Source organism: Corvus moneduloides, chromosome 5 (assembly GCF_009650955.1).
Source record: "Corvus moneduloides isolate bCorMon1 chromosome 5, bCorMon1.pri, whole genome shotgun sequence".
In the NCBI taxonomy this organism is placed as follows: Eukaryota; Metazoa; Chordata; class Aves; order Passeriformes; family Corvidae; genus Corvus; species Corvus moneduloides.
In genome coordinates this window covers 19,825,786-19,838,094 of record NC_045480.1, presented here as the reverse complement: position 1 = coordinate 19,838,094, position 12,309 = coordinate 19,825,786, and the positions used below count along the sequence as shown (strand labels likewise).

Genomic DNA, 12,309 nt, shown 5'->3' with positions numbered 1-12,309 from the left:
GACCAAATTATCATATCAAAGAAAACCACTGTGGCAAAAGGCACCGATAGGTATCTTTTTCAACTGCATGGGAGAAGTCAGACTTTAAAGAATACCCTCATCCCAAATTACTTTTTTTCCCTCAGGGGGAACAAAAGTAGAACATTATAGAACAATATAGAAAACTTGACACCATTTTTGAAGATACAAGAGATTTTTAGTTTAATGACCAGACTGTTCACAAATAATACATTTTTTGTTCCCTCTAAAACAAACATTTTTCAAATATTGACTTAATCTGGAAAAAAAGTATCTCCAAAATTATTTGGCAAGGCTATCTCTTGACACAGGTAAGACAATGACAGAGGTGGTCTCAAGTCCTTGATAGAGAAAGAATGATAATTATGAAATACTTATGGATTAATCCAATCTGTTCAATAGTTGTTTTGCTACAAATTACTCTTTTTTCTTCTCTTATTGTTGTAAAGGATGTGACATATTCATTAAATGTTAGAGGCCACTGGGAAATTTTGAGGGACATAATGAACAATTTGTAGGAGTTTCATGGCATCTTCCTCTGCTTGCTCAGTTATTTTCTATTCTCTTCATTAGCGTTCTATTATTTTAAAATTTCAGGTACTTTTATGTCCTCTTTGCTACCCTCTGGCATAGTATTGTCATTGCTAGCAACATGGGGAAGACATTGAACTGATTTTGTGCTGTCTCAGGACTAAGGCTTGTCAAGCTTGTTTTCTCTTAGGTTTTTTTGACCTACCTTGGTGACTTGGTTTAGATGTAAGAGCAATTTTTGTAACTAACTGGGAGGCTATGGCTAATTTTTTTATCTTTGTTTGACATTAGCACAATTTTTAAAATCTACAGGGAAAAATAGACCTGGTGTGACAGCACAGGCCTTGAGAAGTGGAGACAGAGAATGCTCCTAGAGGAGCACAACCTCATGAGGACAGGGGATGAAACACAGGCTATCAACAACTCAGCAAGTGTCAGTTAAAGAATATCAAACACAGAGCTAAACTGGTTCTTGGTTAAACATCAGTAAAAGCCATCATATAAAGTAAAACTGGATGCAGTGTGAAGGTGTAGAGCAACACAAGGTGTAAAAGCACGTCAGCAGACCTGTAAAAATAATCACGAGTAGATAAAGGAGGAAGAAATTATCAATAGCAGCACCGTATTATCTCCAGTGAAGAATGTCAAAGGCGGAAACCTGACCATAACATCCCTACCACCATGGGAATGAAAGCACCAACCTTAAGATCTGGAAACAGAAGGCGAAGAGCAAGCACACCACCAGGAAACAGAGTAGAAGCTAGGGAGTGCACATATAAGAATTCTACCCCTGTTATTAGTACTTAAAGATTTTCGGCATAAAAGTATTGTTTCTTTTCCTGCTGTCATGGTTTAGGAATGGTACTCTCCTATTTAGTGCTCCCTCTGAGACTCTAAACCAAGTGCCACTTGCTCACTTGCCTTCTTCATCCCTGCTGCATCGTGATGGAGAAGGAAGTGGAGGCAAGGAAGGTAAAGATCACAGGCTGAGATAAAAACAATTTACTGGAAACAGCAATGAGATAAGAAAGCAAACAGTAACAGCAACAATACTAATGACAGAGTGTACAAGAAAGAAGACAATCGTTCCCACAGAAACCCCACAAGGATAGAAAATACCCGACCTCTCCAGGTTTGACCTGACCAATTGGAAGCCAGCCCTTCCTGCATCCTTAAAAAAATGATGTGAGTTTGTATAGCATAACCTCTGGGTCCTAGCGATGGCCCTCCTGGCTACTGCAAAAATTAACCCTGTCCTGGCCAGAACCAGAACACCTGCAATAATTAGAGCAAGTCTACACTGGTGATACTGCAAAGATTTCAATGATACCATCAATAAATTCCTGGCTTTAAACACAAATCCTTTGATTGTTCCTTAAAACTATGAGTTTAGATGGTTTGGATCTAGACATAGGTAAGGAAATAAAATTTATTACAGTCATTGCCACATAAATAGGGTTTAACTCCCCTGCCCTGGAAGAAGATATGCCCAACAAGACTGCATTGACTTAAACCTGCAGTGAATTTGTCCCACAGGATACATTTAAATTAATTCTGACGGAATTTTTTAAATGAACTATTCGTAAAATGTTATGAACTACTTTCATAATTGCCTAGAATTTCTTTTGAAAAAATGTACATCAGTAGATTCAAAGCACTGCATGGACTTTCCCAGTCTGTTAATATCTGTCACAATTATGGCCTAGAGTGATACCGAAGAGAAGCTAGATAGAGGATGTAAAAACCTGTCTACAGGGCGAGGAAGAATTTATATTATTATTCTGTATTTTTCTTTGTCTTTTTCCTGTCTGTATAAGTTTGTCTGCCTGTGGTTTTTTTGCAATAAGTGCTGTAGCAATAAAAACGAGATGATGCACATGAGGGTTCAGTCCAATAAAATTGTGAAGAGATCATATTTTCTTCTACTCATTTCTCTTTCCTACTAAAAGAAACAAGGTAATAATGTCAAAATAAATGCTATTCCATTTAATAGACTAAAAATCAAAATACATCTCTACATCTCAGCAGCTCAGAACACTGCCTGTTAGCAAAAAATATTACAATAAAATTAATCAGAATAATTATCAAAATCTTCATGGTGTTTCCTGAGGCAGTGGTATCCAATAAAATTTAGGTTGCTAGAGTTCCACCCACTCTACTTCCCTACGTACTCTATGGCAATAACAGGCAAATGAAAATCTGATCAAGACTGCATTGAAATCATTATTTTTGGTAAATATTTAAGTCTTTTCAAGGTAAAGTATAGTGTGTTGAAGACTGTACATGTTTACATGTGCAATAAGATATAAATCATAAGTACTGATCTTCCTCTGAAACTCCATAGACTGATAAATAGAATTCCATTATTCATATTTGGACAAAGAAAGTGATCATTCCATTCTGATCTGTCTCTCTCTTTCTCTCTCTCCCCTGCCCTCCCCCTGCCGTTGTATTCTTTGGTACCTCTTAGACACTGAGGCACAACAAAAGGCAGTATTATGCTGCTTATCATCTAACTGATGGTCAACCAGCTAGATCTTTCCATCAGAAAATAAAATTTCCAACATTTTTTTTTCTATAGCTTTTTAAGGACCAAACCTTTGCACCTGAACATTAACATTCACATTTACATCTGAAGATAAATGTATTTTTTTACGACTACACTTAGGGATCTCTAAAAGTTGTAATGTCAACCTAAAACTTAAGACACAGCACATCAAATTAAACATTGCATTTGGTTAGGCTTAGTTCCAGTTGTCATCAGATTATGAAAACAAATCCAAAATTACTCCAACCAAAAAAGTATTCTCTTTCTTGATTTTGATGTTGAGAAAAAAGTCTGATTGCAGTTATTCTCATACTGGACATCACACTTAAATCTCTGGTTCATACAGCCAGGAAAGGCATCGTGGAACTGTATTTGAAGGTGATGTTAGAAACAAGCTTAAAATCATGGCTACAGGGGCCTTTCAGTGCTACCCAAAATTTAATTTTAAAAGATTTTTTTTTCTATCTGCTTTCTGACCAAATCAAATTACTAATATCATCCTAATGATACATATCTGAATATACTTTGAAAAAAAAAAAATATACATATTGTTGGATTAAAATAAAAATAAAATTTTACTTATATCCATGTTTCCAAAATGTGTTTTCAAATGTATGTTCCCTCATGGGACATGAACAGTAGCATAGAAGATTCCAAGAGGGAGCTCTGATGTTCTTCACAGCTTAATCTTTTACTATAAAAATAAAGGCAAACCCAAAGGATGATGTGCTTGCAAAAGAAGCTTTTGAAATTCAAATGATAAAGTGCTACCTAGAGAGACATTTACCTGAAAAAGTAAAGGGCCAGATACCACAGTTCTGAGACATGAAATGTCCGGATTATTTCATGTGATGCAGAAACTGAAAGAGATTTTACAGTTTAGCATTATTAACTATTTCACTCATTTTCAAAGCATATAATAAAGGAAAAGGCTTCTACTAGAAAGATTATTTCTCACAGTTTGTTTTGGTGGGGAGGAGGCATGAAAAAGTAGAGGAGGAACATATGAACAAGTACAAATTAAGATGCATAAGCTTGAAACACAGCAAGATGGCATTACAGTGAGGGCTTTATTGGCTCCCCTAACTGTAAGCAGAGATAGCAGTACTTCTTTTTTTGGAAAAACATTAAGATATGCGGATGGATTTCAACAAGAATGAGGTATAAGAAAAGAGGGAATAAAAATTGACTAAATATCCTCCTAACCCCATAATGATGAAAACATTTTGAAAAAACCCCAAAACTTTTGAAATTGTCTAAATTCAAATAAAAGCAATGAAAACCCCACAGGTTTTTCAATTAAAAATATGAACACATTAATGAGCCATCTAATAACAACTGAGCAGTGATTCTAGGCCAACTCTGGGCTTTCTATAGAGAAAAAACTTTTGCTGTTTGTGCAATTAAACACAGATACCAACAAATACCTGTGCTAGTCTCTTTCAATGCAAAATGCTATAAAAGTAATAGAGATAACTAAGCTGCCAAACAAGCAGCCAAGATGCTTTCATCTACTTACAAGTTAGATATTCAAATACATGTATATTTGCATAATTACTTAGTTATGAACATGATGTCTTCATCCATTTCTCTCAAATATCCTGGACTTCAAAACTGATCATTTTGCCAATTGTACGATATTTCTTTTCATCTACTTAACTGGATTTTCTTGTTTCCTTCAGTCTCACTATTCCTTATTTTATGTGCTGAAAACAAATATTAGATCTTCAACACAAAGAATATTGATTCATAGTTTCAAAGAAAATGAAGAACAATTTCAGCTTAACAAAGCAGACCAAATTTGAGGGAGTCTGTTATAGGCAACCAAACCAGGATGAAGAGGCAGATGAAGAATTCTATAGGCAGCTGGCTGACATTTCATGATCACTAGTTCTTGTTCTTGTGAGAGGCTTTAACCTGCCAGATGCCTGCTGGCATCTTAACACAGCAGAGACTAAACAGTCTAAAAGGTTCCTGGAGCATGTGGAAGATAACTTCCTGACACAGCTGCTGAAAGAGCTTACTGGGGTAATGCCCAGCTAGACTTGCTGTTTATGAACAGAAAAGGGCTGGTGGGAGATGTTGTGGTGAGAGACCAACTTGGGCACAAGTGACCAAGAAATTATAGTTTTTGATTCTTGATGAAGTAAGGAAGGGAGTTAACAAAACCTTTACCTTGGAGTAAAGGCACACTTTGGCCTGTTCAGGAGAATCCCTTGGGAAACTGTACTTTATAAAAAAAGAAGTCTGGGAAATCTGGACACACTTTAAGAAGAAAATATTAAAAGTGCAGGAATAGGCTTCCCTTATGTGTCAAAAGACAAGCCATAAGGGAAGAACACCAAGCTGGTTGAACAGGGAGGTTTTGCTGGAACTCAGGGAAAAAAAAAAAAAAGAGAGTTTATGACCTCTGAAAAAAGGGGCAGGCAGCCCAGGAAGGGTACAAATATGTTGGTAGGTCATGTAGAGAGAAAACTAGAAAGACAAAAACACAGCTAGAACTCAATCTTGGCACTACTATAAAAGATGATAAAATGTGTTTTTATAAATACATTAACAACAAAAAGAAGGCCAAAAAAAAAATAATCTTCATCCTTTATTGGACTCAGAGGGAAGCACTGTAACCAAGGATGTTGAAAAGACTTAGGCAAGACCAGCTGTCCTCAGGAGAACCAGCTGCCTGAGCTAGTAGACAGGGAGAGAGAGCAGAACAGACCCACTGCAATCCAGGTGAAAGTGGTTAATGACCTGCTGTGTCATTTAGACACAAGTTTATGGGGCCAAATGGGAATTACTTGAGGATACTGAGGGAGCTGGTGGAACAGTTGCCAAGCCACACTCCATTATTTATCACACAGCACCTACAGGACAACCAGGGGATCAGGCCCAGCCATCATGGATTTAGGAAAGCCAGGTTTTAATTGACCAACCTGATATTCTTCTATGACCAGGTGGGCCACATATGTGCAGATGACACCAAGTTGGGTGGGATTGTTGATCTGCTGGGGGGTAGGCGGGCTCTGCAGAAGGACCTGGAAAGGGTGCACTGATGGGCCAAGGCCAGTTGTGTGAGGTTCAGTATTGCAAAATGCTGGATTCTGCACTTCGGCCACAACAAGCCCTGCAGAGCTACAGGCTGGGCAAAGAGTGGCTGGAAAGGGGCCTAGCAGGGATCACTGGTCAACAGCCACCTCAACATGAGCCACTGCATGTCCAGGTGGCCAAGAAGGACAATGGCATCCTGGCTTGTATCAACAATCATGTGGCCAGCAGGATTAGAGAAATTATTGTCCCTTTGTACTTGACTCCGGTGAGGCCACACCTCAAGTCCTGTGTCCAGTTCTGGGCCCCTCACTACAAGAAAGACACTGAGTGGCTTAACCATGTCCAGAGTAGGGAAACAAGTCTGGTGAAGGGTCTACAGAGGAAGTCGTATGAGGAGTGGCTGAGACAGCTGAGGGTCTTTAGCCTGGAGAAAAGGAGGCTCAAGGGAAACCTTATCACTCTCTACCACTGCCTGTAAGGATGTAGCCAGGTGAGGGTTGCCCTCTTCTCTCAGATAAGGAGTGATGAGACAAGAGGAAATGGCCTCAAGCCACACCAGGAGAGGTTCAGGTTGAATATCAGGGAGAATTTCTTCACTGAAAGGGTGGCCCAGCATTGGAAAAAGCTTCCCAGAGAAGTAGTGGAGTCACCATCACTGACAGTGTTCAAGAAACAACTGGATGTGGCACTGAAATAAAACCATAATGCTATGGATTAGTGGACAAGGTGGTGTTCGATCAAAGGCTGGACTCAAGGATCCTGAGGTTTTTTCCCAACCTCAATGATTCTGATTCTTTGACTCAGAGGAACTTTATCAAGCCATGCAGACAGAAAAGAGCCATTGCTAAATAGACGCTGTACAGAAAACTCCTAGTTTCATCTGATACTGAAAAGTCTATAGCATATGGAAATAAATGTAAGTAGAATTTGTTTTTCCTAAATTTATATATCTATTGTGTAGTTCTCTACATGAAAACACTGTCACTATGCTTCAATTATAATCTCTGGAGAGTTAATCAATAGAGTTTGTGCAGTTTTTGATGCAATTTATTTGATTAAATGCAAAGATCTATAATAAAATTACATTAATTACTTGTATTTTCCTTTGATTTTAATTACTAGATTTCCAATAACTCTAAAAGAACAAGCACTGAGGCTCATTGCATTTGTCTATAGTTAGATAAAATAAAACTCTCCTGAAATTAGATAGATAGATAGACACACATAAAAATTATGCATGTCTATACAAAAAGTTCAAGAGTAGTGTGAGGTGGCCAAGCCGTCCTAGGCTGGCTTACTCTGAGAAACAGGTAAAACAGAAAAAGTCAACAAGGTACACATTTCTGTATAGTGTAGTAAGCAGAATACATTCCTAGGATTGACGGTTAGCTTGTAGTACAATATAAAATTTATTTATTACCTTCATTGATCAATATGTGAAAGTTAAGATGAATATATCTGTCCAAATGGCATGTCTTCATGTCCATTCTCATTTTAGCACGTTTAGCATGTTGGTGATTTTTCTTAATGCCTTATTAAGGTATGGAAACACCTATTGAAGCAATAGCTTCACGAATTCAGGCATCTATTTTTTCTATCATTTTGACATGGTGTTGCTAAAATGATGGTACAAAACCCTGCTGAATATTCTTAGTTAAATCTCAAACTTGTTCTTGTACTGTACTAAGTCAATGCAGTTGATTTTATTTTTAATAAAAGTGAAATAATTAATGGAAGAACTAATAATGGGTTGACCTTATTCATATGTTCAGAAAGTAATTGGGCAGATAGAAAAGCTCATGACTGTTTTAGAAGTTGATTCATTATTTTTATTGTATTTAGAAAATAGCAGATGTTGTGGTCTTTTCATTTACCTTCTGGGTATTCAGGCTTTAGTATTACTGGCCTCAAGCTTTTGGTCTTAATCATATGATTACACTTTTAAAAGTGTAAATTGATCTTTCTACACACTGAAATTATATCAGAACTTAAGACTTGAGGAGATGCACTAGCTTCAAGATGAAGAAAAATGTGAGGTTGGCAATACATCTATGGAGTTCAGATCTATGGGATTTCAATGGCTTTAACCTACTGATATGAGAACTGACACAGGCTCTGAAGAGTTTTACAGAAACCTGTACTGTGCCATGCTAAACATTTCAGGGAGCAGAATTTGGCAATCTTTTCCTAGAACTGGTGTTCACAAATCTTAGATTCCATAGGCATCTTATGAAGAAAATTCAGAATAAAATGAACAAGATGATTGTTCAGAGTATTGCCAGTTTGGAAGGCGGCGGTGAGGGGACTGTTTTAGAACAAGGGGGCGGCAGTCTCACTGTTTAATGTAGATGGTTTCATTTTAATACTGATTTTACTTCTTTCAAATTATTTGACATTACATAATATTTTCATTTATAAGAGTGATACTGCAGTATACTGAAATCACAACGAAAGTAAAAATTACACTTGGCAGAGCATGCTGATTCAAATATAAATGTGATTCTTAGTACAGATCTCTATAATGTGCTCACTGTCATGGTGCTGGGGTATCTCCTGTCTCAAGGAAGGAATACATGGCTTGAAGGAAGCTCAAGCCTACTGCTCTCTTCCAATTCTTTTTGTTTATTGTTTTTTATTGAAACAATTTAGAGTAAAAAATTTGTATAACCAGGTGCTCCCATCAACTAATGTAGCTATCCATATATTGTAAAGGACACCCTGTACTTCCCTTTGTTAGTCTGTCTTTGCAACAGCTGTAGTCAGTTCACTCATTCTTCCCTAAGATTCATAAGCATGTTGCCCTTGCCCATTATCTCCAAATTTTCTCTCATTGAAGTTGATTGGTCACAAATAGCCATGGAATCCAACAGGGAACAGATTAAATGAATGAATCACTGGTCTTCCTTTTTTTATGGATGGTGGCACCAGTCTGCACTCTCTATTACATAATATTTTCCTAAAGTAGTTACTCATTTTATTAGTGCTTTGAACACTATAGAATATATTTTGGTGAAAGCCATGAGATTTGAAAAAGAGGAGGTGCTTAAGCAGATTTTTCTTCAGACATTCTGTTTGAGTAAAATACCTACAAACTGCCTGAAGCATGCTTATGCACTTTAATCACATAGTGAATGTCAGTCTTACTGTCTTTTCTGAGAATGTCACAAATTAGCAGCTTTCTAAGTCAGCCAGACACATGAAATCAAACATCTGAGTCTGCAAGTTTTCTACAAATTCTGGAAAGTTGAGTGAGCTCTGACATTAGCCCTTGTTGGAACATGAGCTTCAAGAAGGTAATGTTTGAAACAGAGTAAACTCAGATTTTCTAAGTAAGGAATGTACCTAAATAAGGGTCTGAAAACACTCTTCCTTTTCCCCTCTGTTTTCTTGGGGCAGTCCCATTTTACTGCAACAAACTTCAGTGATTAGTAGTGCCTAGAAACCCCAGTTTGGTTCCTGCCCTCAGATGTTTTCTATCTGTCTGTGAAGTGAAATGGGGAGTTATATTCAACGGTTGGAGAATTTTATTAATACAGATAATTTGAATAGTAAAAAATAAATTAGAAACTAATTCAATTTCCATGTATGCAATTAGGAATACTTACCATACTTTTTAAACTTCTTTAGTATATATCATACAAACTTTAAAATTTTTATAACAGAATATATGTAACTATATATATGTAACATATGTCACCTAAAATTTATTTTTGTGAAAGAGGGAGTTATTACTAATCCAGCAGAGATCAAAACAGGCTTATCAATTGGCTTTTCAACATATGTGACTACTGGTTTCCACTCCCAGCTCCTCCAAGAAACATCATAGTTTGATATATGCATTTAGGAATCATACAGTGATACTACTCTGACTAAAAGCTTTATTTCAAAATTACTATCTTAAGTAACTTAGTGAATAATAGCCATTATTCATTTAGCAGTTGAGGAAATACTACTAGAACAATACTTTTGTGTAAAAATTAATACTTATTGAAATAAATTACAAAGAAATATACAGTATAGGAAAATAATAAGTTGCAGACTTACTCCTTTTTCCCCTCTCCTTTTTAAAACACTATCACTTGTCAGAAAGATTCATCACAAAGAATTAAGGATTTTGTTCTCTCACTCCTCCCCCCAAAATAGGAAAGGTTGGTGAGTTTTTTTCCCTGACCAGTCTTAGAACATTCACTGTCAACAGCTTGTTCCTATGCACAGCACAGAAGATTTGCAAGTTTAAAATTGAATTCTCTACTCAAACAGGAACTCAAACAAGTTGGATGGTACTGAAATGTCATGGCATAAATGGCTGGCTCACAGAGATAAGCACTAGTATGTGGCCAGCTGCACCTGTTTATTCATTTTGGATTCCCAGTGTGCTAAATGTCTAGTATTTTGCTAAGGAATCAAGAAACTTATTTCAAAATTTTTACTCTGTTTGATACTGTGCAGGATTTTACTGCAGACTGAGTGCTGTACTTTCCATGTAGAGTACCCCTCCCAGGGTATTTTTCCAGCATTTCTTTTATTAGCATAAATAATTAAAAACTTACAGTACAAGAAAAAAAGTTATTCATCATCTCACTGCTTAGGTGAGATGATGAATATATATATTCCTATAGGAAATGTCTTTCCTTCAGTAACTTTTTTAACGTCATGTATCATGCATTTTTCTTCTCCCAAAGCCCCACATTATCTTTATGACTAAAGCTAAGCAGTCTTCAGGCACTTTATTTTCAGAATTCATTTTAGTCATATTTTAGCTTTAGGAAGAATTTTACCCTCCTTATTAGATTAGCTTTATGGAGGAAAGGTATTTCAATTTTTGTTCATCAGTGAAGGGAGACTGATGTTGGGTTTAAAAACTTTATTTTACCAACTTAGCAATTACCCAGTGTATGTAATCATTCGAAATGTTACAGTTGTAGTGGGATTCCTGGCATTTGGTGTACAGAAATTATGTCTACTGTCCCTAAGCTCCTCTTACAGTTCTGACCATTTAGCCACTACTCATGGGGTCAGGATGGGATTGGGACTTGCAGAGTAAACATGCCAGCCACAGACCTGGAGGTACACTATATTTCCACAGTACACATTCACAGAAAATGAGAGAAGACCTGAGGAAACAGCAGTCAAAGTGGAAAAGGGCTTGTGCTTTTCATGTACTTGATGGACAAAAATGAAGAGCAAGGAGATGGTATATTTGCATGAAATAGCATGATTAAAAAGCACATATTCTGTTCTGGATAAATGACTGCCAGATAAAATATCATCTTGTACTAGTCTAAAAGCAAACCAGTGGGAGATCCCAAGTCAGAATTACAATTTAATAAGAAAATTAAGATAAATGCAATAATACAGAAACACTGGTTTAAACTGACAGAGTCAGGATACAGTCTGACACCCTGTTGGTCAGGGTGGTGATAGCAGTCTGATTAAAGTGTTGCTGCAGTCCCGTTGAAGGGATAGATGTTGTTCCGATGAGAAGCAGTGATCCTGTAGAAGGGTCTGGTCTTCCTCTGACAGTCCAGTGGTGGTTATGTAGCTCTCGTCCTCTGGGAATGCAGTAGGCAAGTTTGCCTGTGGTGTTCCAAACCTCAGATTATATCCAGGTAGGAATGCCTGGTTCCTCCCCCTGGGCAGAGCATCTCACAATGGGAGGATGTAATTTATGAGTCATGCAGTGAGGCTTGATGGCCCATTAGCAGAAGATATCCCTCGGAGGCAGTTATCAGGGATGAGTCATGAAGGAGATAAGGAACACTGCCCCACCTGTTTTTAACAGTTTATGAAGATGGTGATAGAATACATTTTTTTGGTTACATCTTACATTGTAACCTATAGAATACATTTTTTTGGTTACATCTTACATTGTAACCTAAGACACATCTCCACCTAATAAAGTGAGAGTTTAGTTAACTTACCAGCTATCACTACTCTCTTATCTTTCATTTTGTGGTATTCACAACAATGACTATGTTGTCAATGCACAAGGAAAAAATAAAATCCAACCATATTAGATTTGCACTCTCTAACTCTGCAGTTCTGACAAAAATAAAAGAGTTGAGGTTATTTTATAGTCATTAAAGTGATCAGATTTTCTCCATGATACATTTAATAGAGAGTTCTGTTGAGTAAGGCGCCATTAACACACATTTACTCTGAAAGAA

General features: G+C 37.0%; 1 long non-coding RNA gene across 1 annotated transcript; it reads left to right on the top strand.

Annotated features, from left to right (window-relative positions):
- Positions 1 to 7,811: 7,811 nt before the first annotated feature.
- On the top strand, positions 7,812 to 11,665 carry LOC116443717. The gene is made up of 3 exons (XR_004240034.1): positions 7,812 to 7,822; positions 9,805 to 9,825; positions 11,483 to 11,665. It is a non-coding gene; the product is annotated as an uncharacterized LOC116443717 (long non-coding RNA).
- Positions 11,666 to 12,309: the final 644 nt, after the last annotated feature.